The sequence below is a fragment of the Phasianus colchicus genome, chromosome 6 (assembly GCF_987193195.1).
Source record: "Phasianus colchicus chromosome 6, bPhaCol1.hap1.1, whole genome shotgun sequence".
NCBI lineage: Eukaryota > Metazoa > Chordata > Aves > Galliformes > Phasianidae > Phasianus > Phasianus colchicus.
The window spans coordinates 36770067-36794448 of record NC_143441.1 but is presented as its reverse complement, the minus strand read 5'-3'; the positions used below and the strand labels follow the sequence as shown (position 1 = coordinate 36794448).

At 41.2% G+C, this 24382-nt stretch overlaps 1 protein-coding gene and 1 long non-coding RNA gene across 7 annotated transcripts in view; one reads left to right on the top strand and one right to left on the bottom strand.

Moving 5' to 3' along the window:
* Nucleotides 1-24382, top strand: part of ARHGAP21 (Rho GTPase activating protein 21) — a 116752-nt gene that overhangs the window by 5355 nt on the left and 87015 nt on the right. The gene's annotated exons all lie outside the window — the stretch shown is intronic.
* LOC116243200 (uncharacterized) lies at nucleotides 831-23254 on the bottom strand. Its single transcript, XR_004169909.2, has 4 exons — nucleotides 12632-23254; nucleotides 11466-11653; nucleotides 10947-11009; nucleotides 831-10864 (listed from the first exon to the last, which is right to left on the bottom strand). It is a non-coding gene; the product is annotated as an uncharacterized LOC116243200 (long non-coding RNA).

The following is a 24382-nucleotide window of genomic DNA, read 5'->3' as shown; positions in this document are numbered from 1 at the left end:
CAGAGTAAGCCTAAGGTAACTTGACAGAACATGGGCCTTTTCTGTAGGGAAATGTTACTGATTTGTTAAGTCATAGTATAAAGCAGCAAATTATTGATTTCCTTCAGAAAAGGTGGGGATGTGTCTTCAAGTGTAGTTGCATCTGACAATTAAAAAAAAAAAAGTGAAATTTGTCTTTCCAAAAAGACAGCTTTGTCTGAGAAATAAGAACTTTTGGAAGAAAAGCCCAGTGGATTGAAGACCACCTTGAACTGTGCCAGTGCAAAATAACTGCATTTACGGTATGCAATACACATGTTAAAGTGGTAAATCATAGAATATCTGGAGTTGGAAGCACTCAGAGGAATCAGCAAATCCAGCCCCTGGCTCTACACAGGACCTGCCAGAATCCAAACGCAACATCTGATAGCGGTGTCCAAATGCTCCTTCAACACTCAGGGCTGTGCCCGCAGCTCTGGGCAGCCCGTTCCATGCCCACCGCCCTCTGGTGCAGAACCATTCCCTGACCCCAGCTGCCCTCCCCTGACACAGCTCCATGCCGTTCCCTCGGGCCCTGTCGCTGTCACACAGAGCAGAGCTCAGCGCTGCCCTCCGCTCCCTGTGAGGAGCTGCAGCTGCCATCAGGCCTCCCCTCAGCTCCTCTGCTCTGAGCTGAGCAAACACAGTGACCTCAGCTGCTCCCTGCATGTCTTGCCCACCAGACCCATAACTATCTTTGTTGCTCTCCTCTAGGTGCTCTCTAATAGTTTTCTGTCCTTTTCATCAGCCCAAACTGCACCCAGTGCTGGAGCTGAGGCCACGCAGAGCAGACAACCCTCCCTCACCTGCTGGCAGTGCTGGGCCTGGTGCACCCCAGGTCAGGGATGGCCCTTTGGCTGCCAGGGCACACTGCTGGCTCGCATTTACCTTGCCATCAACCAGAACCCGCAGATCCCTTTCCGTGGGGCTGCTCTGCAAGGCTCTCATCCCCCACTCTGTATACAAGTATCCAGGGTTGCACTATCCTAGGTGCGGAAAGAATTTGGCTCTTGCCTTAAACTACATGTGGTTGTTCAGCCCTTCAGTTTATCAAGGTCTCTCTGCAAGGCCTCCCTACCCCCCAAGGGAGTCAACAGCTCCTCCCAATCTAGGATCGTCTGTAAACTTACTCAGTATGTATTGGAGTCTAGCATCCTGATCATTTATCAGTACCTTAGAGCTGGCCCTAAGGTGTTTTTCTTCAGCAGTTTTAACAAACAGCAAAGCACTGACTTGATTCTTTTTTCTACTGTGAGTTCTTTTAAACAGTCCCTGTTATTAAACTAAAAGCAAAAATAATAGCCCTGCTCCTTCTGATGTGTTTTTCCTTGTCTGTACTGTTAACTTGCATACGCAGAAAAACAACTGAGCAAACAATTGGGAAAGAGAAAGCATCTGATGGCATTTATGCACTTTATGCATTTGTGATCTTGTACTACTTGAATGTACAAAAGTGTCATCTTGGCAGATGACTAAATTGTAGCTCAGCAGAATTGTAGCTCAGTATTGTCTCTGGAAAAAGCAAAAGCTGTTTTTTTTTTTTTTTAAATTTTGTGAATATGTGCATATGTTGCTTTGTAGAGGAGATGATGATAACAGGAATGTGTGCAACCTGTGAGCATTATAAAACAAAAACCTTTCTGTATCTTTTTGTGCGGAGACCTATGTTGCAGTGTTTGATTAACCTGCTAGGAATATATCTTGGTGCTTGTAGTTGTTTTTATTCTTTTGCTTTAATGACTGGAAGATGGAGAAAAATGAAGCTTTTCTAATGTTCAGGGGCTGTGTTGTTCTTCGTGGCAGTTGTTTGCATGTTGAATTGCAAAGGCTAGGAAGCAGCATATAAAAACTTAGGAAATGATGTTAAATGAAAACGGATTTATTTCCTGTTGTTAATAAGAGGTCATTGTTTCTAAAAAGCCTGACTTAGCCCTTCTGCAAGTGGCAGAGTGGCGTAACTGCTGTTGAGACCATGTGTCAATGGACTGGACTCCAGAAGTCATTCTGAGCTGTTAGGTGCGGCTCCTTCATTGCAGAAGACAACAATTCCTGTGAGCTCATAAAGTCCTTGGATTTAGCTCAGTGCTACAGAGGATGACTGTGTCTGCCTCCCCGAATAGGTAATCTATATACTAAATAATGTGTTGTGCCAAGCATAATAAATAATAAATATATAAAGATGAAAGTTATGCTGTCTGATCAGATTGATGGATAGTGGAAATAATCTGCCTGTTCATTATATGGAGTGAAGATTAATGTAAAGTGAGTATTTTTCCTGTTTAAGCCCTTCTTATAATTTCTCACTTCTTATGTTTTTTCTGAAAGCATTTTTCCTCATCACCAGTAGTAGATAAATGCAGTAGAAGTGTAAGTAAGTGCAGGTGATGGGTGGGAGCAGCAACATCAAACAGACTTTGTGTTCCTCCTCTCAGAAGCTCTGCACATTTTGTAAACCTGAATCACCTCAACCTAAGAGAATCACAGAATGGCCTGGGTTGAAAAGAACTAGAACAATCATTGAGTTTCAACTCCCCTGCTATGTGCAGGGTTGCCAACCACCAAACCAGGCTGCCCAGAGCCACATCCAGCCTGGCCCTGAATGCCTCCAGGGATGGGGCATCCACAACCTCCTTGGGCAACCTGTTCTAGTGTGTCACCACTCTCTGTGTGAATGCTTTTAATCTTACAGTTGCAAGGTGGGATAAGCTGTTTTATGTATGCAGCTCTTAAATACTTCCAGACCTCCTTCGTTGGAAGGCTTTCCACTGTTGTGTCTGTCTTTTGTCTTGTTTTTACACAGAAGGAAACATGCTTTTCTTTCAGTCCTTACAGTGGAGCTTCGTGAATTGTTATTTATTTATTTATTTTGTAAGGGTGAAACAGTTTTCTGAATTTGCTCTTTGATCCCTGCTGCTAGATTTGAAAAAACTCTTCTGGGGAGATGATATGCACCGTCTCTAAAGTCTGTTTTTTGCTTGTTGATAGGCAAAGCTATGGGCTTTGCTCTCTGGATCTCCTTATTTGTATTATGTAGATATAATTGTTTCATCTATGCCCTATTACAGCTTTGAATGCCATCACCAGACTGTTCAGTAGGAAATGTTGCTGCTTTTCTCTTCTGATTTTTGCTCAAAAACTTGCAGTGTGGAAAGCATTTATGAGTAGAGTACTGGGGGCTGTTGCTGCAGCTCACTGAGCAGCACGTTGTTTGAGGGAGCATGATTGGGATCACAGTAGTAAAGATTTGGGCGTCAGAGGTGCTGTGTGGACTTTCTGGAGAAATACCAGCAGCTTTTTAGATTTGTGCTCGTGCTTGTAACCATGAGCATGCACCTTTGGAAACGTAGGTAGTAGCCTTATTTATGTTTCAATTTTTTTTTTTTTTTAATTTCGTTTTGCTAGCAGCTGCTGCCTTGCTAAGAGTGAATGAGGAGCCTCCGTAGGGGCCGTGGCTAATTACAGCTCAGCTCTTGGTGGAGGGGTGTGCTGCAAGATAGACAGTTTTCTTTTATGTATGTGGCATTTGCATAATGTGTTAGGACACACTGTATGGACTGCATTAAGCACAAGCAAATACACTGTAGGGAATAATCTTGCGTTGGCATCAGTGGGCTGCCTAGATGACCTAATCCTCCTTATTTTTAATTCTGAGATTTGTTCTTTTTATTTTTCCACTTGGAAGGACAGGAATGAGAAATGAGAGAAAGCTTTAAATTATATTGAGAATAGTGATGTTAAATGCTTCCAAGTAATGAATGTAGTTGGTATGCATCTGTTGAGAAGAGAAATGTGAGCTTGTTTTTGAATTCATCTTGTTTTACTGATTGACGTGGTAATGTACTCTCCTAGTTATGTTTCTACATTTTAATGGAGTGTTACTACTTACTGGAATTTAATTGCAAATCACCCATCCTTTAAAAATGTATTTTATTTTCTCCTATTCTGTTCTATTTTTTCATCTAACTATTTAGGACTTTTCATATTAAGGAGCTGATGAGAACATAAGAGAATTAAAACTCTCTGGGGTGAGGGAGTCAATGCTGCTTAAATCAACTTAACATTAGCATTCAACATGTAGATGTCCTCTAATTCAAATTTCTGTGTATTTTTTATTTTAAAGTGCAAAGGCAGAACAGGTTAGAATACAGATATGTTTCCTGGGGGAGCTACCTGTTTTGACCTGGAGGTGAGCTCAAGGAAAACAATCACATTTCCAGAAGCCCTTATAGATTGTTTGGCTTACAATAGATAGATGCAGTCTACACAATGGTATGCACCTGGTATTGGGGCAGCCTTCACAGCTGAGAGTCAAAACATAGTGTTGTGCTGAAAGCAGCAGCACACTCAGTATGTGCACCTCAAGGAGGTGGCTCTTATCACCTTTAAGTTCTGATCTCTTGTAAGATGAGGATCTGATTTGGGTTAAATCAAAAACCAAGGCATTCCTACCCATGTAGTGATCAGTCTCATCTTAATTGCGGGGTTGCTGTCGTTGTGCTTTCTGGTTTTGATGCAACTTGAATAGCGAGCCTATGATTATTGTGAAAAGTATTCCCATTTGTAGCCACAAACACTTCTCGTTCATCAATAGCTGTTAAATCTTACTTGTCCTTTCTTGCATGCATTTTTAAATTTTATTATTTCCATTTACCGTGGTGGAAGGTGAGTAAGTAAACTTTGTCTGGAGTAATCGATTTTCATGGCAATTTTACAGGCCCTCTGTGTACTTACCTTGGGTTTAGTCTGAACACAGTCCAGCATTCTTTATGTTAGTTATTTCAATTTATTGAGAAGTTGCTTTGGAGCTCTCTATAGGTGAGCCTTGAATGTGATTTCCTTTCTGGCCTTTAGAAAGGAATAACGAATGGCTGTTGTTCTGCTCCAAAGATGTGAAAGTATCCCGTCTCCTCAAATTGACACTGGGATGAAAGCTAGCAGATTGAAGATGATTCATGTAAATTTGTTTCTAGCAATCTGTGCACCAGAATCAGGAGTAATTCAGTACCCATAAATACTTGGGTAAGCTGGTATTCTGATACTGATGTCATGGAGGTAATCTTGCAAGCTCATTAATTGCATCTCTTTTGTTCTCATTTGTCAACGGTTTACGGGCTGGTTCGGCCCGGTTCCGTGACGAGCGGGGCAGAGGGATTTCGCAAAATCCACGCCTCTGGAAAAAGGGAACAGGGGACCCCAAAATAATTAAAAACAGCGGCAACGATCTGAGGAGAAACAAACTAATTTACTAAATATATTATTGGAATGCAAGATAACACACCATAATACAATATAATTAAAATTGAAGCTAATAAATCAAATATAATGAGAGAGAGAATGTCCGAAAGGTGGATAGGCCTCACCACAACGCTGAGGTGAGATGCGCAGTCCGGTTGAGCAGCAGGGAGACGGGAGGAGAGCCGACAAAGAGCAGGTGAAAAAGAGTGCATCTGGTGACCTTGCCAGGAGTTACAGCTCCTCCCGGTGACCACAAAGTCCCCTGGGGAATGTAGTTCTTCTCTTCCAGGCAGATACCCAGAACTTGAGCATTAACAGTTAAATTCCCAGTCCCTACATGATGTTATGATGTGGAATACCGAAAACCAGAAATCACAAAACCATGACACTCATTAAAAAAAAAAAAGTTGATCACTGTTATTTGAAAAACAAAAAATCCAAAAGGGTTCTTGTAGCTCTGTGGTGGAACAAAGGTTTTTTTTGTCTATGGAAGTGTTACAAAACAGGACGTTGTATAATGGATGCAGGCCAATACTAGTAGCATTGCATAGCCTATGCCCTTTAGCTGGTCTTTTTTTTTTTTAATGACTTTGTCAGTGGTTTTGAATAGGTTTTTTTCTTTTCTGTTTACATTGTGACTGAGAGTATGATTCAGCTGTACAGCTAAGCAGGTCTTTCTGCTGTTTTCATGAGTTAAGTGGCAGTGGGGAAGTGAAATACTTATTTTTCTATTTGTACAGATTTTTTGCTTGCCAGTGAAGATAAACGTTGGTGAGGAAATTCCGAAGGACCCCTTAATGTTCAGTGTATGTTGATAAAGTGAAAACTCAGTGTGTGTAAATGTCAAGTAGTATGTATGGGGGAGGTTAAAACAGTGTTGCATTGAAAATGCTGAGGTAATTATTGACTTGGAGCTCACTTCACTAAGTCCTCAGAGCTGTGATTGCTAGTTCTAGAGAATCAGTAGCTTAACTCTTGGTGGTGGTCAAAAAAAGCAAATTGTCATTCATTTCCTAATAATTTTGAATGGCTCTGTCATGCCTTGGTGCATAAATCCATGGCATGGTTGCAGCTGTTGTGTCTAGGCCTGGTTCTCTTGCTTCCCTCTTTGTTTTTCCCCGTCTGAAAAACAACATGTTAGAACAAGAAGAGTCTCAGAGAAAGGGCAGTTATGATTATTGAGCATATGGAGTTGTGTGTGTACCAAAACCTAAGAAATTTAGGATTTCATAGTTTAGGAAAGAGGAAACCGTGGAGGTGTAGTGAGAACTTGAGATGTGGTGGCCTTCTCAGTCTCCCTTGAATTTGTATGGATCAGTGTTTCACTATTTGTTCCAATATATGTTAGGTGAATATTGAAGTGAGAACAAGCAAAAGAGGCTGGCCCTTATGCATAACAGTTAATTAAGCATGTTACTCATCATTATAATACTTTGGAAGTTGAAGGTGTGTATGGAAGCTGAAGGATAATCCAGGTATGTTTTTGGAAGAGCAGTTACTAAATACTCTTGTGGTGGAGTGAGATATGGGTTTGCAATTGAAGCTTGGAGAATGCTGTGGTGATGCTTGCTCTTAATTGTCAGCAGTTATTTTGGTCACTGCTGGGGGGGGGCTGGATGAATCTTTGATTTGACCTATAGTCTTCTTCCTGTCTTCTAGTGCCAGTTCCATGGTAGCTCACCAGAATTTCTTCTGCTTTCGGGCCTCCAAGGCTGTGGTTCTGTGCTAAGCATGCTGAAACAAGGCAGCTGTTTGCTATCAGCAGCTGGAAGTATAGTTTTTCAAATTGTCATGATTTTTTTTTTTGTCTATTTCTTGGAGGCTCAGGCTAGATATCAAACATAGAATACTTTTATTTGTTAGTTAAAGTTTCTATTAATTCTTAATGCATTAGTGGATCATCTAATATTTTCACTTTTATGTTCTCGTACTTTTCTATTTGCTTATGATCTTGCAAGTACTCAGCAACAGACCCAGTAAAATCCCGAGGACTATAGCAGAACTCTGTTCTCCTCCTTAGGTGGATGATGCTACTGGCTCTTCTGCCTACTGCAGAAGAGGTGGTTTCCTGTATCCCCCTCCCATCTGGTTCTGTGGTACCTGCTTAGCGATAGAAGATAGCTCTTTGAGGATCTGCACAGCAAACTACAGAGCTTTGGGGTCTGCTGACATACAGGTATGGGAAATAGTGGAGGGAGAGGCTGTACCAGGCAAAAAGCAACTTCTCTTCACCAGTCCTTAAAATCAGTTCTCAAGAAGGTTAAGAGAGGTTCATCTCTTATAGGACTTTGAAATGAGTTCTGCTGATTTTAGGTTTTTGTCTCCTGTTGGTGGGCAGAATAACTACCTGCCCCTTCCCAACCCATCCCGTGGTGCTTGGTGCTGTTTTTAAAGCTGGGCCTGAAATGTTAAATGGCTTTTGTGGTGGAGATGGTTTCTGCTCGTGTGATCAGTGATTCATGACTCGGAGAAACCAAAATTCCTTAAGGTGAGAAGAGATTGTGGTAATACCAGACAGTTACTCAGCAAGGTGTGTATGGGATAAACTGTTCTGTTAGGCTTGTATGTGGACAATCAGTTTTTTCTCCTTCACATTAAATTGGCAAATTATATATACTTAAACTTGAAAAATTATGGAAGACCTCTTGTGTTTAAACCTCACCTCAGAATGTTGTGATGTCTGTTTTTCCACATTATTTGATATGAGTTTATTTGGAGAAAAAGATTCTAACTCTTACAGCACATTAATCTTTTTATTCACTTCATGGCCAGGTAGAGACAGTAGTATTTGGGATGATGCAGTGTCAGTTAGAGATCTAGCAGTTGTCTGAATGCACACTCATGCTCAGAATGGGAACCTGAAGTTTGGAAACCAGGATTTTTATCTGTATACAGTATTTTGCCTCTGTTGTGAGGGAGGTGAAGCACAAACACCATCAGTAATGTCTGATTCCTTTCAGTTAGTGCCAGAAGGGTGAATCATGATGTTTCAAAGTTTTTTTTTCCCCTTTAAATTCAAGCCATTAATGCTACCAGATGAGTTGAGGGAAAGGTATTAGGTATGAGATTAAGAACAGGATTTGTGGGAGTGACTTGACCTTAAGTTCAGTTAATGCTGCAGTCTCTTCCCCTTCTTAGATAATCTGGCCTGGCAGATTTCTCTTTGCTTCTTAGGGCCCAACATATCATAAGCTTTCATTCCTTGAAAGGCTCTTGTAGTCTTCCCTACTAGGAGAACAAGCAGGGACTGCAAGAATATGCTCTCACATGAGGATTATTAACTTTCACAACCCGTGATGAGCAGCAGTGGTGTTTTCCCAGTGTTCTCTAACCTCAGGTGCCATTGTTTCTTTGAGAAACCTGGCTTCTTCCTTCTAGACACATTTTCTCATTTGGGAAGGTAATAGGAATAGTTGCATTTTCTCACTACAGATATATTTTCAATTAGATCTTTTTCTGTAGTAAAGCCTTTTTTGGGATGCTTTCAGTTTCTTTCACAAACCCATTTCATGACTTACATTATTCTGTATACTGCTATTATCTATGGCAGTAGAGTCTTTACTGTTCCATTAGGCTGTTTTGTACTGTGAGTTCCATCCAGTTGCCTGAAGTTCCATTGCAGTTATTGCTTAAAATGTTTGCAGTCTACAATACTTTTTTTGATTCTTAAGCACATATGATTTCAGAAGTTAGTAAAACTGTATGGGTAGGAAAAGATTTTTATGGTGGTTTATGTTAATGAAGATTTCCTATTTAAAAGAAGTACCATCTAGTAAAATAGCTGAAATAAGTGAAAATAACTTTGTTCTTACCATATTACTCCATAAAATAACCTGTGACAGTCTGGTCAGCTAAAGATTCTTGTTGATTTCAGCAGGCTTTAGATCAACAGTTCTAGTAAATGGGCTTTTGGAAAAAGCCTTTTAATTCTTGAGAAAAAACAGTTGTGCCAGTTCTATTATTCTTTTATTACACGGTAGAATATAAGTAAATGATTTGCATCATGCGCTTTCTGCTAGCCATATTTCCAGGGAATTGGTGCTAGGTTTCAGTACAGATGCCCCAAGCATCATAACATTCTTACAGCATTAGATTATAAGGGCTTCAAAGACAAATTATTTTTATTGATGTTTAGCTAGATACAATATCTAAAACCTGGCATGCTATTAGCTATGAAGAAAAATAAGTTTCAGCCATTAAAAAAAAAGCAGTCCTTGATGGAGTTAAAGATGCTTCCTCAAAAGCAGGCAGGCAGACTGCTTGCTGTAACACACCAACTGTAAATTCATAAATCTAAGTGAATCTTAAAGAGAGGAAGAGTAAAAAGATTCCTGTGCATCTTTTCACAGTGAATCATGGGCTGAAGTGTGAGTGTACGTCATCTGGTGTCTCCTTCAGCATTAACAAAATTTGCCTAGCAGAACTACCTCTTCCCCCATGTTTTTTTTTTTTTTTCCTGCTAGAATTTCTGGCTCTCTGAGATGCATATCAAACTGAATTCTCTCCTTTGTTTTCTCTTCCCTGTGCTCTGACAGAGTTGAAGAGTTGGCTTTCTTTGCTCTGAGGGCACATTTGTGAAAGTTGTTCAGCATGTTGACCATCAGGTGTTCAAGCACCTTTTATGCTGAGCTGCTTTCCAGTTGATTGACCCCAAGCCCGTGCTGCTACTCAGGGCTATTCCTCCCCAGGTACATGACCTGACATTTCTATTTGAGTTTCTCAATTGCCTGTTTTTCTGGCCTGTCAATATCCACTTGAATGGCAGGATGCTCATGGTGATCAGCAACTCTCCCCAGTTTTGAATCATCTGGGTACTTGGCTGAAAGGTACACTCTGCCTGATTGTCCATGTCATCAGAGAAGATTTAAATAGTCTTGGCCTCAATATTGACTTCTGGGGCATACCACCAGTGGCCAACATCCAGCTGGACCTCTTGCTGTTGATCACAACCCTTTCAGTCTGGCACTTTAGCCAGTTTTCAGTTCAGTTCACTGAACATTTATCTAGCCTGTACTTCACCAGCTTGTCTGTAGGGACTTCATGGGAGACAGTGTCAAAAGCTGTCCTTAAGTTGATATTGTTTTGACATCCACTGCTCTTCCCTCTTTTCACCAAGCCTATAATCTCCTTCCAAATAGCCATCATGTTTGCTAACCATGGTTTCCCTTTTGTAAATCCACCTTCTTGTCCTCTGTATGTTTGGAAACCTTTCTTGTTATCTTTTATGTCCCTTCCAGATTCAATTGCACCTGGGCTTTTATGACAATGGCTCCATTGCTCAGACATTGTCTCTGAATTCCCTTTGGATCACCCAGGTCTTGCTCTTGCTTATATTTGAGTTCAGCCAGAAGCTCTTCCTTCATCTGTTCAGGCCTTGTGCCACCTTTGCTTGATTCCCTGCCCATTGGTATGGGCCATTTCTGAGCTTGGAAGAGGAGATTCTTGAAAGTCAGGCATCTTTCTTGGACTCCTCTCCAGGATAGTGTCCCATGGGATTCTTCTGTGCTGATCCCCGAACCCTTCTGGGGTCTTTCCTTCCCCTGGGGCTGTGATGCTGCTGTATGGCTTCATTGCTTTCTCCTAGGATCCTGAACACCACTATTCACAGTTGCTATAGTGAAAACAAAAAGCAAGAGAAGAGAGCTACCTCTCCAGTAACAAGTATTTTTGCACAGCCTGTTACTGTCACTTACCTAGTGAAGAGCTTAGCACATGAGCAGCAGTTTCAAGATCGATGGGCCACTTGCATGCCAGTGCTGCAGTAAGAATGGTAGAAGACATTCCTAAGTTACAGTGTGAACTTAATATGACACTGAGTTTTTTAAGGATCAAGGCCTATTTTCTTTTGGAATATAAGCAACTCTGAATCAGATTCATGTGTCTTGATGTTTATTACATAGTTAGCTTAGTCTTCCTCTTAAAAAAAAAAAAAAGCCCTGCATCTTTATAGGTTTCTGTTAGTGTTCTGGTTTGTTTTTGTATTCCCCAGATTCACCTACGATTGTTTCTTTGATTTTTTTTTTTTGAAGACATAATATATAACTTGTTATGTAGGATTTCTGGGAGAAATGTTAGTATTCCACCAAGCACTGACAGACATCTGATAGATTTTGAGTGGTCTAGGACTTGCCTATTAATTTACGGTGTCAAGAACAACAGTACATTTTAATTAGGTTTCACTGACACATTAACTTTGGCCATAGTTCACTTACACTATCGAGAATGTTGTAATGCATTCTGAGTAGTGTGTTCTTTTTCACTTGCAGAAAATCCATTGGTGGATGAGGGAATTCTCAGTTGCTTGAAGAGTATGCTGGTTCAGGTTTTCTTAAACCTGGATTTCCAGTGTATGTTATTTCAGTCCCAGAGTGTTTTTCAGGAGTGAATAATTTCTTTCTGACTAAAAGTAGAAAGAAGTTACATTAACACAGTAACAAAAAAGATTCTCAGTAATGAATTTAGAATCATAGTGTGGCTTGAGGTGAAAGGGACCGCAAGGATTGTCAAGTTCCCACTCCCCTGCTGCAGGCAGGTTGCCATCTGCTGGATCAAGTACTAGATCAGATTGCCCAGGGCCTCATCCAATCTGGCCTTAAACATCTCCAGGGATATGGGGCATTCATGACCTCTCTGGGCAGCCTGTTCCAGCACCTCACTACTTTCCCAGGAGAAAAAAAAATCTTCCCCCAGTATCTAAATCTCTCTTCCTTTAGTTTAAAACCATTCTCCCTTGCCCTGTCACTATCTACACACATAAAAAGTTAATTTTCCTCATGTTTATAACCTCCCATTAAATACTAGAAGGCTGCAGTGAGGTCTCCCCAAAGCCTTCTCTTTTCCAGGCTGAATAAGCCCAACTCCCTCAGCCTGTCATCATAGGAGAGGTGCTTAAACTCTCTGATCATCTTTGCAGCCCTACTCTGGGCCCTCTTCTAAATCTCTGCATCCTTCCTGCATTGAGGACTTCAGACTTGGACACTGTTCCAGCTGGGGTCTCACAAAGGCAGAATAGAGGACAATCACCCTTGCCTTGCTGGCTACCTATCTTCTGATAGAACCCAAGACACCATTGGCCATTAGGGCTGCAAGCACACATGGCTGGTTTGTGTTCAGTTTTTCCATCAGCTATAACCCTTAAGTCCTCATTAGGGCTGAGAACTGCTGAGAACTGAGAGCTTTCTAGGGTTTTGGTTGTTTTTTTTTTTGCCTTTCTTATTAGCTTAGCACTATAATCCTGAATTTATCAGTTTAAAAGAAAAAAAATCATTTCCCATTAACTGTGTTCTACTCACAAAGAAACAAAACTCTCCTTGGTGATATCAGGAAAGTATTTGCAGGTAGACCAATAGTCATGGACAGAAAGAAGAGATGAACTCACCCAGCTGGTGAAGAGGCTCTCTGGTTACACAGTACTCCTTTTCAAAAAGCAGCCTGTGTTCAAGGGGGATTCTCCTTTCAGTGGCTGGCTCTTATATGCCCAAGTTGGCTGCACCTGGGTCCACCCCTTCTGGTCACTTGGGAGAACAGGTGCAAACACTTTGCCTGCACTCCCTAGGCCAGCCATACCCCTTATCAGCTGCTCAATCACCAGTTCAAGCCTTCACCTAACAGTTCCTCTACAAAATATATCCGGCTTTTGTAGACACGGACTCTTTCAGGGCAAATGTTTTCTTCTGTATTCAGTGCAGATGAAGAGTTCTTAACCTGAGACAAACATTGAGGGGTGGATTGCTGATGTTCTATTAATGTTTGATTGTCAGTCACTGTTGTGTAGCCTAGAAATGGGGACCACTTGACATCCTCTGTCACCCTACTCATCTTCACCTCTTCCTGCTGAATGGGGAGTTACACCTGCTGTTGGGTTTCTTAGTTTAGTGTGTGGCAGTGCATTATTTTTTTGAAAGGGTAAAAGACTTGAGAAAGGTTTTACATGCTGCTTTAGAAGGTATGGATGGGGTGGCTCAGGCAATTCAATGAAGGAGAAAAGGAATGCTTACACCTGCTATTGGTAGCATTGGTGTTATAATTCCTACTGGTTTACCTGTGTGGCAAACTGGTGTGGCTTCATTTTATTGTTCATAACTCCTGGAGTGTCATCTTCTAAGTCCAGGAATGTGATTCCCTGTCTGCTTGGCACTCACTGGGCTTCTCTGAGCCCTCTGAGGCCAGTGGAGCCAGCATGGCCAGGCCTGTGGCAGGGAAGGCTGACGTGCCTCTGCAGGGCTTTCAGCAGCTGGAAGGGATGTTGTGGAAAGGACAGTCAGAGTCTGATGAAAGGTACAGTGAAAGTAACGTAAACGCCAGCTGAGGACAAGCAAAGGATCTTCTAATGGAGAATGGCTGAACACTGGAATGGGCTGCTGGAGTCCAGGAGCCTTCTTCAGCAGCTTTTTCCATGTAACTGGGCAAAGACCTCAACAGCTGCTTGCCCTGTTGGTGGTCTCCACTGACAGTGATTAGAACTGTATGTTCTTCTTCCTCCAATATTATTTTATTATGTTGTATAAACTTTATTGGCACATGTTTTCTAATAAAAATGAGATTATTTCTTATCATGTTTAGGCCAGGAAAGTGCAGTTATCTGGGACTGCAGAGTTCTTATATGTTAAGAAAGCAGAGCTTGCAAAATATTGAGTTCTTTTATCACGCATAGATTTTGAGGCCCACCTCATGGTTCTTGATGAAGAGGAAGCTCAGCAGAACAGTGCTATTTTGATCTGGTGTGGGTGGCATCTCTTTTGGAGACAAAGGTGTTTCAGGCACAGAAATAAAAGTAACAGATGATTCATCTTGGTACTAAGTCTGTCTTCTGGAATTTCTTTGTGAGGGCTGAGAAGGAGAGAGCTTTTTTTCTCCCCACGTGAGTTTTGACTAGGGTGATGATTAGGTGCAATTTAGGGTTCTTCTTTGTCACCTGACTCCAGAGGAAGACATCTTGGTACGGAAAGTTAAAATCCATTTGACTTCCTAAGTAAAGAACTGCCTTGCTTGTGTAGCACCTGTATTTCAGTACTTGCTTTCAGGATCAGTGGTTCAGTGAGAGTGCAGATCTGCTTTCTAGAGGATTATTTCTCATTGATTTGACTTAATGCTGGAAAGTTTTCTTGCGCTTTGAAGTTTTTTCATGTACATCTTTCTCTTCTGTCAAGATATTGGGAATGAGGAGGAAGAAAGATGGGTCTGAGACTAGTGTGCTTCTAAGAATGATAAATGGTGATGGTAGAGTCATAAATAATTTAGGTCTTTGTACCACAGAAACCATGCTTGTCCTTCATTTTATTACTGTCATTACTTCCATGGGTGCTATTACTGGTTTCCAAAGCACTGCTGAAGCTACCTGCATACATGTTGAGGGTTGGAGTGAAGTTATAACTCGCAAATCAGTGGTGGAACCCTGTTGGCCAGAGTTCTGGTACAGCTTTGTACCCTCTAGTAACAGTGATAACCCTAAAATGTTTTGAAGCTCAAAGAGACATTTTATTCACTTCTATTTACAAAGTTGTTTGGAAAAAAATATTAAATTAAAAGTTGTCAACCAGTCACTCTTCACAGACTGGAGTGAAGTATGCCCTTGCTTCTAGAGTTAGTTTCAGATGATGCTTTCATTTTTTTGTCTTTACGAATTGTACAGGTTGCTACAACTCAGAGACCAGTTTTCTCCAGTCCCTAGGAAGTTTTTCTTCCATCTGCAAGGCCTGGCCGTGTCTCTGGCATTATTCTTACCTGTCTGTGGCTCTTCATGACCTCTGGGCTTCCCACCTTGTTGCCGCTGCACTTCATTTTTTTGTCTCACTGCTGTGTGCTTTCTCTCCCAAAGCCAGAGCAAGCTGAGATATTCCTTCCCATAGAGATCCACTATTTGCAGTGCTGACTGTGTTGGGGTTACATGGTAGGAAGTGGCAGAGCACAGGACTTCCCGACTTCCTCATTTTTTCCCTCCTAAGATGCAAGCTGCTGGGTTGGCTAAGCTCATCATGTAAGTGCTACATACTTCATGTACACAGCAGAGGTCATTTGAGAAGTGAAGTTTACTCATCATCAGATAGTGTTTAATGCTAGTGAATTCCATGTGCTTTACTTAGTGTGCAAATTTGGGCAAACTTCTGTTTTTAGGATGCTGCCTACTTGTGTTCTTACATGTTATGTTGTGAGAAAGTATGTTATTCTGCTTATCTCAGCTTCCAGAGGGTGTGATGAGCTTTAGTTTTTGTTCAAATTTTGGATGGATGAATTGTGTTGCCAGCAAAGCAAGGTTTAAAAATAGAATTCTGGGACACATTATTACTAAGATGTACTTAGATACCATCCCTGCGGTGCTGAGTGTGTTGATTCTGTGGTTTTCTGCAATCAGTGTACTTCCCTTTAGTGGTAACCACTGAAAATTACCTTGGGTTCATAGTGTAATTGAAATTTTGAGGCTAGAGGGCGAAGCTGTTGACTTCCTCTAAATGTAGTGGGGCAGTGCTTCTAGTTGAGGAAGAACAGGTCTTTGCCAGTGCTACAGATGTATTTTGCATACTGTTTGTTTTTGTCATAAAAAGTTTCTTTTATCCTGTGGTTATGAAATAGAAGGTTTTTAAATTCTAGTGTTATGAAAGAACAAAGTATCATGTCACGTTTCCTTTGTGCTGCAAGTAATTGCCTGTTAAATGCAGACTAAGTTGGACACCTGGCTTCTGGCTTTTTATCCTTCAGGAGGTATTGCAGTAATGTTTACTAGTACATAGTGTTGCTCATGCTTTAAAAGTATGTCCACTTGTCTGAACTCTAAAAATACTTGAGATTTCAGATATACTCCTTTCTTCAGCCTAATATATTGCTCCATTTAGCATCTGTATGGTCAGTACCTTAGTATTTGAATTTCCGTACTACATGCTTAGGTCTGACCACTGCTGAGGTAGGCTTCTGATCCCTTGTACTCCGCAGTGGTACTCCAGAAGCTGTGCCTCATAGAGTTGGATGCAGTGATACAAGCTTTGTTTTCTGGACATGCTCCAGGATGTGAATGTCATTCTTGTAGTGAGGGGCCCAAAACTGAACACAGCACTTGAGAAGTGGCCTCAGGAGAGCTGAGTAAGGGGGGATGATCGCCTCACTGTTCCTGCTGCTTACCCTATTTCTGATACAAGCCTGGATGCCATGTCATCAATAAAGATAGTAAACTGGATATAACCCAGTACCAACCACTTGTGACTCATCGCCAGCTGGATTTTAACTCCATTCACCACCACTCTCTGAGCCCGGGCATCCAGCTGAGAGTGTACCAGTCCAAGTCACAGGCTGACAGCTTCTCCAGGAGAATGCTGTGGGAGGCAGTGTCAAAGGCTTTGCTGATGTCTAAATACACTACATCAACAGTCTTTCCCTCATCCACCTGGTGGATCACTCTATCATAGAAGATCAGATTGTTTAAACAGGACCTGCCTTTCATGAACCCATGCTGTTTGGGCCTGATCCCCTGGTTGTCCCACACATACCGTGTGATCTCACTTGAGATGATCTGTTCCATGGCCTTTCCTGGCACGAAGGTCAGGCTAATGGGCCTGTAGTTCCCCAGATCCTCCTTGCAACCCTTCTTGTAAATGAGTGTCACGTTGGCAAGCCTCCAGTCCTCTGGGACCTCTCCAGTTGACCAGGATTGTTGATACATGGGTGGAAAGTTGCTTGGCAGTCATCTCCACCAGCTCCCTCTGCACCCTTGGGTGGATTCCATCCAGACCCATGGACTTGTGGCAGTCCAGGTGGAGTAGTAGGTCTCTAACTGTTTCCACCTGAATTGTAGGGAGCTTATTCTGCTTCTCATCCAAGACTTCCAGGTCAGGGGATAGATTAGGAATAATTGGTCTGACTTTTAAAGACAGATGTAAAGATGGCATTGAGAACCTCAGCCTTTTCCATATCCTCAGTCCCTGCTATGTCCAGTAAAGGATGGAGATTCTCCTTAGCACTTTGTAAAAAAAAGTTTTTGTTCTCCTTTACTAGAGTGGCCAGGTGGAATTCAAACTTGGCTTTTACCTTTCTAATTTCCTCCCTGCATATTCTAACAACTTTGTACTCAGTTGTCCATTCCTTCTTTTGCAGGAGGTAAACTCTTTTTCTCCTGGAGCCTCAGAATAAGTTCCGTGTTCATCCACACCTCTTTTCTTTCCCACTAGCTCATCTTACAGCACAGATGGACAGCTTGCTTTTGCACTTCTAAGACTTTCTGCTTGAGGAGTGTCTAGCCTTTATGAATCCTTTCAGGACAGACTCCCAAGGGTTTCTCCCTACCAGTGTCCTGAATAGTTCAAATTCTGCCTTCTGGAAGTCCAAGGTAGCAGTTCTGCTGACCCCCCCCCCCACCTGACTTCACTAAGAATTGAGAACTCTGCCATTTCGTGGTCTGCCATTTCATGCCCGATGCAGCTCTGGACCTCCAGATCTCCTACCAATTCTTTGTTTGTGAACAGCAGGTCTAGTGAGGCATCTCTCCTGGTAGGGTCCCTTACTAGCTGTGTGAGAAAGTTATCTTCCACATACTCTGGAAACCTTCAAGACTCCTTCTTCTGTGCTGTATTATATATTATGATGATCAGGAAAACCTGACTGTCTCCTATGCTCATGTAATTTTTTGGACAAGAATAGGGCTATAGGCTCATTTCATCGTAATTATTTTAGATGTCCATGGTGTTATAAAGAATTAATTCAAGCAGTAGTGGATTGAAATGTGTTAAAAACGATAGTCCCGATGCACTGCGTGTCTATTCTACTTTTCATGAGAGGACTGTGATCCCTACAGTTCTGTAGAATAACAATGATACTGTAGGATTATGAAGAAGAGAATGATTTATTATAAAATAAAAGCTATAAAGTGTGGCTTGTGTAATAGTGGGATGTGGAAGGAGTGTAGGGCAGTACACTTGAAAATGCAGGGCCTGTGTTCTTCTGACAAAAGATAGGGTAGGAAACAGATGCCGTAATGGAGTGAAACAAAGAAGTAAGAACTGTTGAATCTGATTATTTATTCTGTGGTTGCCATCAGTCTGCTCATCTGTTAGTTCTTTTGCAGGTACTCTTGAACTCACTGGCCAATTTTGGTAAAATATGAAGAGAGGAAAGGAGAAAAGGAAGTGCCTGGAAATTTGGAACGTGTCAGCAGCTGGGTGGAGGAGAAACTTAGATTTGTGCTTCCCACTGGAGGTGAGGTGGGGGAGCTTTGGCTGTCAGCACTGGCATTACTGCAGCCTAGCCAAAAACTTACTTTTCTTCCCGCAGAGGGAATCTTAGGGGAGGAAAGATGATGAGAGGGAGATTCAAGATGCGTGAGACCAAAGTCAATTCTACTCATGTTGTAACCTGATAAAGTTTATTGCTAAAATGAACCATAAACTTTCTTAGAATTCCAAAGCTTGCTGGATGTTAACTTCTTCCAAAGTGTATTTTCTTCCAAGGCTATCCAATTTTGACTGAACAAATGCTTTAGTGAAAGGGCAGAAAGCTACAGAACAGTGAGGAAGAGCTTTGATCTAGTGCACGTGTCTTCTAAAATGAAAAACACTGGAAGCAATTGAAGATGGTTTCAGAATGTCAAATGACAGATCTAGTAACACTTTAAAAAAAAATGGAGAAACTGAAGAGAAATCATGGTCTCAATAAGAGGATATTGGGTGATAATCTGAGGTGCTTCACTGTGGTTGCACCTAGTGATTAGCTTTATCCAGATCTTGTATTTAGAGATTGCCAGATTATTGAGAAGATTTAACCGTGTTATAGTAGATACGCTGTGTAAATAAGCATCCTAATGCATTTGAAGGATTTTCTTCATAATCACCTTTATTTTCCCATGTGCTTATTTATTAAAACATTCTTCCTCAGAATAGAAATTGCAGAATTCTGAAGCCCAGTCTTGGGCAGGCAAGTAACCTTGCAGTTCTGGTTTTGGGCTGGGATTAAAAAAAAATAGCAGAACTTGTCACTTGGAAGTACAGCAGTACAGCAAGGAATGTGGAGACAAAAGTAGTGTCTGTTAGGGCCCAAGCCAGTTTTGGACACAGTCAAACCTTTCAGTGCTGCATCTGATGATGTTCTGTTTTAGTAGGTGCCATCTGACAGAGTGCTTGACGACTCTGCCAGTGAGTGTGCTTATTTTTCTGCAAACAGAAAACCTTCTTTCCAGTTTAGTACTTCTGCTGTTGTTCCAAAAGCAATACAAGTTGATATGATTTAGTTTAGATGCTTTTACCATTGTTCCTGGGGAAGAAAAATTCAAAACCTCCTTGCTCTCTAAGCTAGTAAAAATAATAATTAACCTTTTCATTGCCACTGTGTAGTTTGTCTTCCAGAGACATGCATGCAGTGTAGACGTGATGAGTAACGTAGCTTACAGTCACCATCATTTTTGTGATGACACATTTGATGATGGTGTTATGTTACTTACGAGCACTGAAGTGTTTTGGTCAGGCCTTAAAAGGTAACCATGGAGAGAAAGCTCAAATGAAGTCATGGTGCATTTTTTTGTGGAGTTGATGTAAAGTAACCAGGTGAAAAGTACCAATTTAACTCAAAACACAGTAACAAATATGTTTGCTTCTTTGCTTTTAGATGTTTTGCTTTTTCATCCTCTGTTGATCTATAAAACAAAGGGTAGTTAGAACAGATAAACTCTGAAACAGAACTGATGCAGTTGTGGGGACAGGGGGTTAGGCAGACAGGAATTTCCACAGGAGCGTGCTGTGTTTGTTCTGCCCTCCAGGACTGTGAAGGTGGTAAACAAGTAATGATCAGTTGAGCTGAGGTAATGGCGATGAAAGCTTGGGAAACCTTTTGTGTTCTCACGAGTTTGATCTTGTTAATACAGTGATGTTACAGAAGTGCTGAGTGCTATCACAGAAGTGTACCTTGTCTAAGAATAAGTGTTGCTTTGTATTTCTTGTTCAGTTGCCATTAAACATGGATATGCATCTCAGCAATAGAGCAATGGTAGAAGCTTTCTTCCAGTTTTTAAAGATTGCCAGCTCCCTTACTAGCATTCAATTTGGAGACTTTTGTGGTGTTTTTTTTTCTTTTCTGTAAAATGCTTGTTTTTTGTGGAATAACTTAGAAAATGATACTTTCCAGCAGCTGAAGTTAGTGAGAGGCCTGTTTTTATTTTGGATACCTATTCTCTGAAATGAAGAAAACTGTAAATGAACAACTTAGATAAAGGGGGAGAGAAAATGCGTCTTGTATCATATCAGAAGCAGAAGTTAGAGTAAAGAAACACCAAAATAGTCTACTGAAAATGAGCTACTGAAGATGGCTGTGTTAAGCTAACATCTAAGAAAGGGACAGCTCTTTGGCTTACTTGTTAATTGGTAGCTCAAGGGAGAAGGGTTTTCTCTTTGCTGTGATTCAGCCTAACAATCTCCACATCAATATATATATATATATATATATCTCCAGTCTCCTTGAAAATGAACAGGATAACAACAGAGGTCTGTGAGAATGGCTCCCCATGACTTCGAAAGTCTTCTTGCAACCAAACAGATGAGGACTTCATTCTGCATTAGCAATGTCTTTAAATTGTTCATAGAAACAACGCTGTATGATTTGTGAATGGTTCTGTACCAGCTGTTGTACAGCTGCATTTATCCCCGAAGGGTATTTGTTGTGTTGATAGTTCTCTCAACTGTATTGCATCCTAAAAAGAAGTTGATTTGGGGGAAGGAAACACTCCAGATTTTTTTTAAGATGGAAGGAGGTGGTTTTGGCATTTACTGGTTGTTTTTTTTTTTTTTTTCCTACTTAATGTTCATAGCTTTTGATAGAATTCCAATGATGGGAAAGAATTCAGAATGGAAATCCTATTGCAGCCCCTTCCTGCTCTTGACTCAGTGTGTAAAAACTTTTATCATTGTCAGTCTTGTGATCTAAGCAATGGAAAGACTGTGTCTTTTTTTTTTTTTTTTTATGAACGTTTCCTTCTTGTTCTTGTTCACTTCTTAATTTAATTTACTAAAGTGGGCCAGACTTCCTCTGGAGCTTCACCATCGTCATTAAAAATCTAGACCTCATTGGCAATCTCTGAGATACATCTGTGCTGCTCTTGAAATTCTTTCAAGTGCCCACTGTGCACAACTGTGGTTAACAGAAACAGACAGAACCCAGAGGTACTGCTAAAGGCTTCTGTCTGTGAGAGAAGAAAGATGAGCAAAATCTTTTCCTTTCTAGAACCTTGTAACTTCTGATGAAAGTAGATGCTTTCCAGATTTGTAAGCATCTGATGTGAGAGAAAGGAAGAGTCAATTCAGACATCCTGTTTGCTTTTGTTGCTGGTGTCTGTGTATGTTCTGTTTTCTTTTTGAAATCACTAAAATGTTGTTACAGGGAAGAATGAAGTATTAATTAATCTGTGCAGAGTGCAGCAAAATCCTTGTGGATACTTTGTATGGTAATGCCAAGGGAATGCCTGCTACTGGTTGCAAGAGCGCTGGTCTCTTAACTGGGTAGGTGGAGTAATAAATAACTGATTGATTGGAATGGGACTTGCTCAGCTCACTCGTGTTCTCAGTCCAGTCATCATTTACTGAAGTATGTTTTCCATGACTGACTCTAAAAGATAACCTTAGTTGTGTCTGTTCATTAGTATGTGTAAAGATACAGGAAAGCTGAGTAACTTAAATCATCTTCTGTGTCATCGGCACCTTCTCTCAGTCAGAGCTTACAGTGTGGCAGGGTGCTCTCTGGGTAATGGAATGTTGAGACCTTTGGAGCCTGCTGACATGGATACGTGCCCACTGTCATTCTCTGCTGCTGGGAGTGTACCTTTATGTGCTGTGTTGGCCTCTGTGCCCCGGTTCGAAATTCAGAGTGGAAGCCTTGTTCTTAAAGGTTTGTCCAAAATGATGTAAACCTTCTAATTTATTTATTATTTATTTTTGCATTAAACATTCTCATAAGGAAGGCATTAGTAAGTTCAGTATTGAAAACTCTTTACTGTGTGCCAACCTGAAGGTAGTTCCATCAATTCTTGCGCAGTTACTCAAGAATTTTCTAAGCAGACTCTGAAGCGTAGCTGTGCTTAGAAGAAATCCACGAGATCTTCCAACAAACACGTAACAGTGATTTGTAAAGAAAATTCTATTCTGTTCTAAAATAAGGTAGTGGAATTTGATTTAACCTTGTACCAGGAAGGAGGTTGTCTCTTGTAAATAGGAGCAATTGTCAGGCTAGCTGAAGGCTGTCAGGAATGGTTTTCAGTAATGGCAGATTAAACTTAGAAGTACACAGACTGACTTGGAGGGACATTTTTTAGGCAATAAATGCAATTTACTGTTGCAGGTGCAGCTCTTGTAGCAGTTCCTGAGCTCCTCCTTTTATCTGAGGACGTGTGAGCAAACACTCAGGCTTGTAAGAACTTTGGTCCTTGTCTCCTTCCATGCTTATTGAAGTTTAAAAGTATTTTGATATCAATTGTTAATGGCAGAAAGCCAAACCAATACTGACTGTGTTTGAAAATGTTTTTCTACTGCAATCTATTGTAATTATGCTTTTATCTGAAGGATTCAGATACTTCTGTGTGAACTGCAGTATTACATAAGCACTGGCCAGATTTGGGGGGGATGAGTTGTTTCAGAATTTCCTTACAACAGCTTTGAAAGTCAATGCCAGAAAGTAGCGGGTTCGTAATGGCTGTTGATCTTAGGTGAAGAATTGCACAAACTTGATTCTTGAGGCTGAATTGACTTCTTAAATTATGGACAGTATTTTTAACGTGCCATGTTGAATTCTTATGAGGAGTTTGAGTACTTTAGTGGGACTAAATACTGGATAATAACATATAAATCTAAAAGTAGTTAATAGTGACACTGACTGTTGCAGAATTGGACAATATGCGATTTTTTTTTTTTTGGTCTAAACAAGCAAACTTTTCTTAACTTTCCAGACCTCCTTTCCCTTCTTCCCTCCACCCTGTTCAGCTGATGACAGCATTTTTCCACAGCACAACTGATGTGCAGCTGGCTGTTGCTGAGCCCCACACAGGCTGCTGCATGGGTTTTGCCAGCACCCCTGCCTGCTGCTCCACAGGGCGCCCACTTGTGCCTCCTTCCAGCCTTCCCTTTCTGTATGCCTTGCTGCCTTGTTCTGCTCTGGCATCTCTGCAGTATCCCCCTCTCATCAGACCTCCCCAGACATCCTCTTGCTCCAAATTTTCTCAGGCTTATATAGTTATGATGTCTGCTGTGAGGAAGTATGTCTGTTCCACCCAGTAATAGTTGCTAAGCAGGACTTGTCTTCCAGCCTCTTGTCAGAACAGACTGCTTCAGTGCTGGCCATTTCACTTGTACAAAGAGCTCTTATGCTTCTAATATCTCAAGCACTTCAATTTCTGTATTTTTTTTCTTGGGCTACATTAATTTTGTGCAGTGGCATGTTGATATTGTTCTCCTCCCTTTTCCATAATGATAATGGAGAATTTCTGCCATGTACATCTTAAAAAGCATAGATCTCTTGCACAGCTGTGTTCTGGCAGTCTTCAGACTTTCATACTCCTGAGAAGGGAAGAGATTTCCTTGGACTTTGGCATTAATTCCCAGAGCCCTTGGGATGAGAATTTGGAACAAGTTTTTTTTATTCGATTAAAAACGAATGAGACTGTATCTGTATAACTATTTCAGAATTACAAGCTGCTATTTGGCCGAGCCATTTGTTTGGCTCTCATGTACAAGTTTATTTCCACTTTCTCTTTTATGATTGAAATAATTTTCAGTAGTTTGGCTGTTAGTAAAGCAAAGGTTGAAGTGGCCACCTTGTCCTCTAGCCCTTTGTAGATACTTTCTCATGATAGACAAGTCTCCTGCATCTCACACATGTTCTCCTTGAGGCAGTGCATGAATGCTCATTCAAATGGGATTCTTCCCTTCTTCTCATCCACATCTCTTCTCTCGTATTTTCCTTGTCCTCCTCTTACTAGAGGAGTAACTGAGCCTGGGTATGGGAGTACCTGACTCCTGTGTCCTGTGGAGGTCTCTGCTCCTATCTTGGCTTCGGGTCAGAATTTTGGGGTCTGTTCACCTCAGTGGGTGTTTCTTGGGATATCACACATTTTCCAGAAATAAGGCGTTCTGTTTTTAAGTTATTTGGAGCTACAGCTGATAGATAAAACCATGTC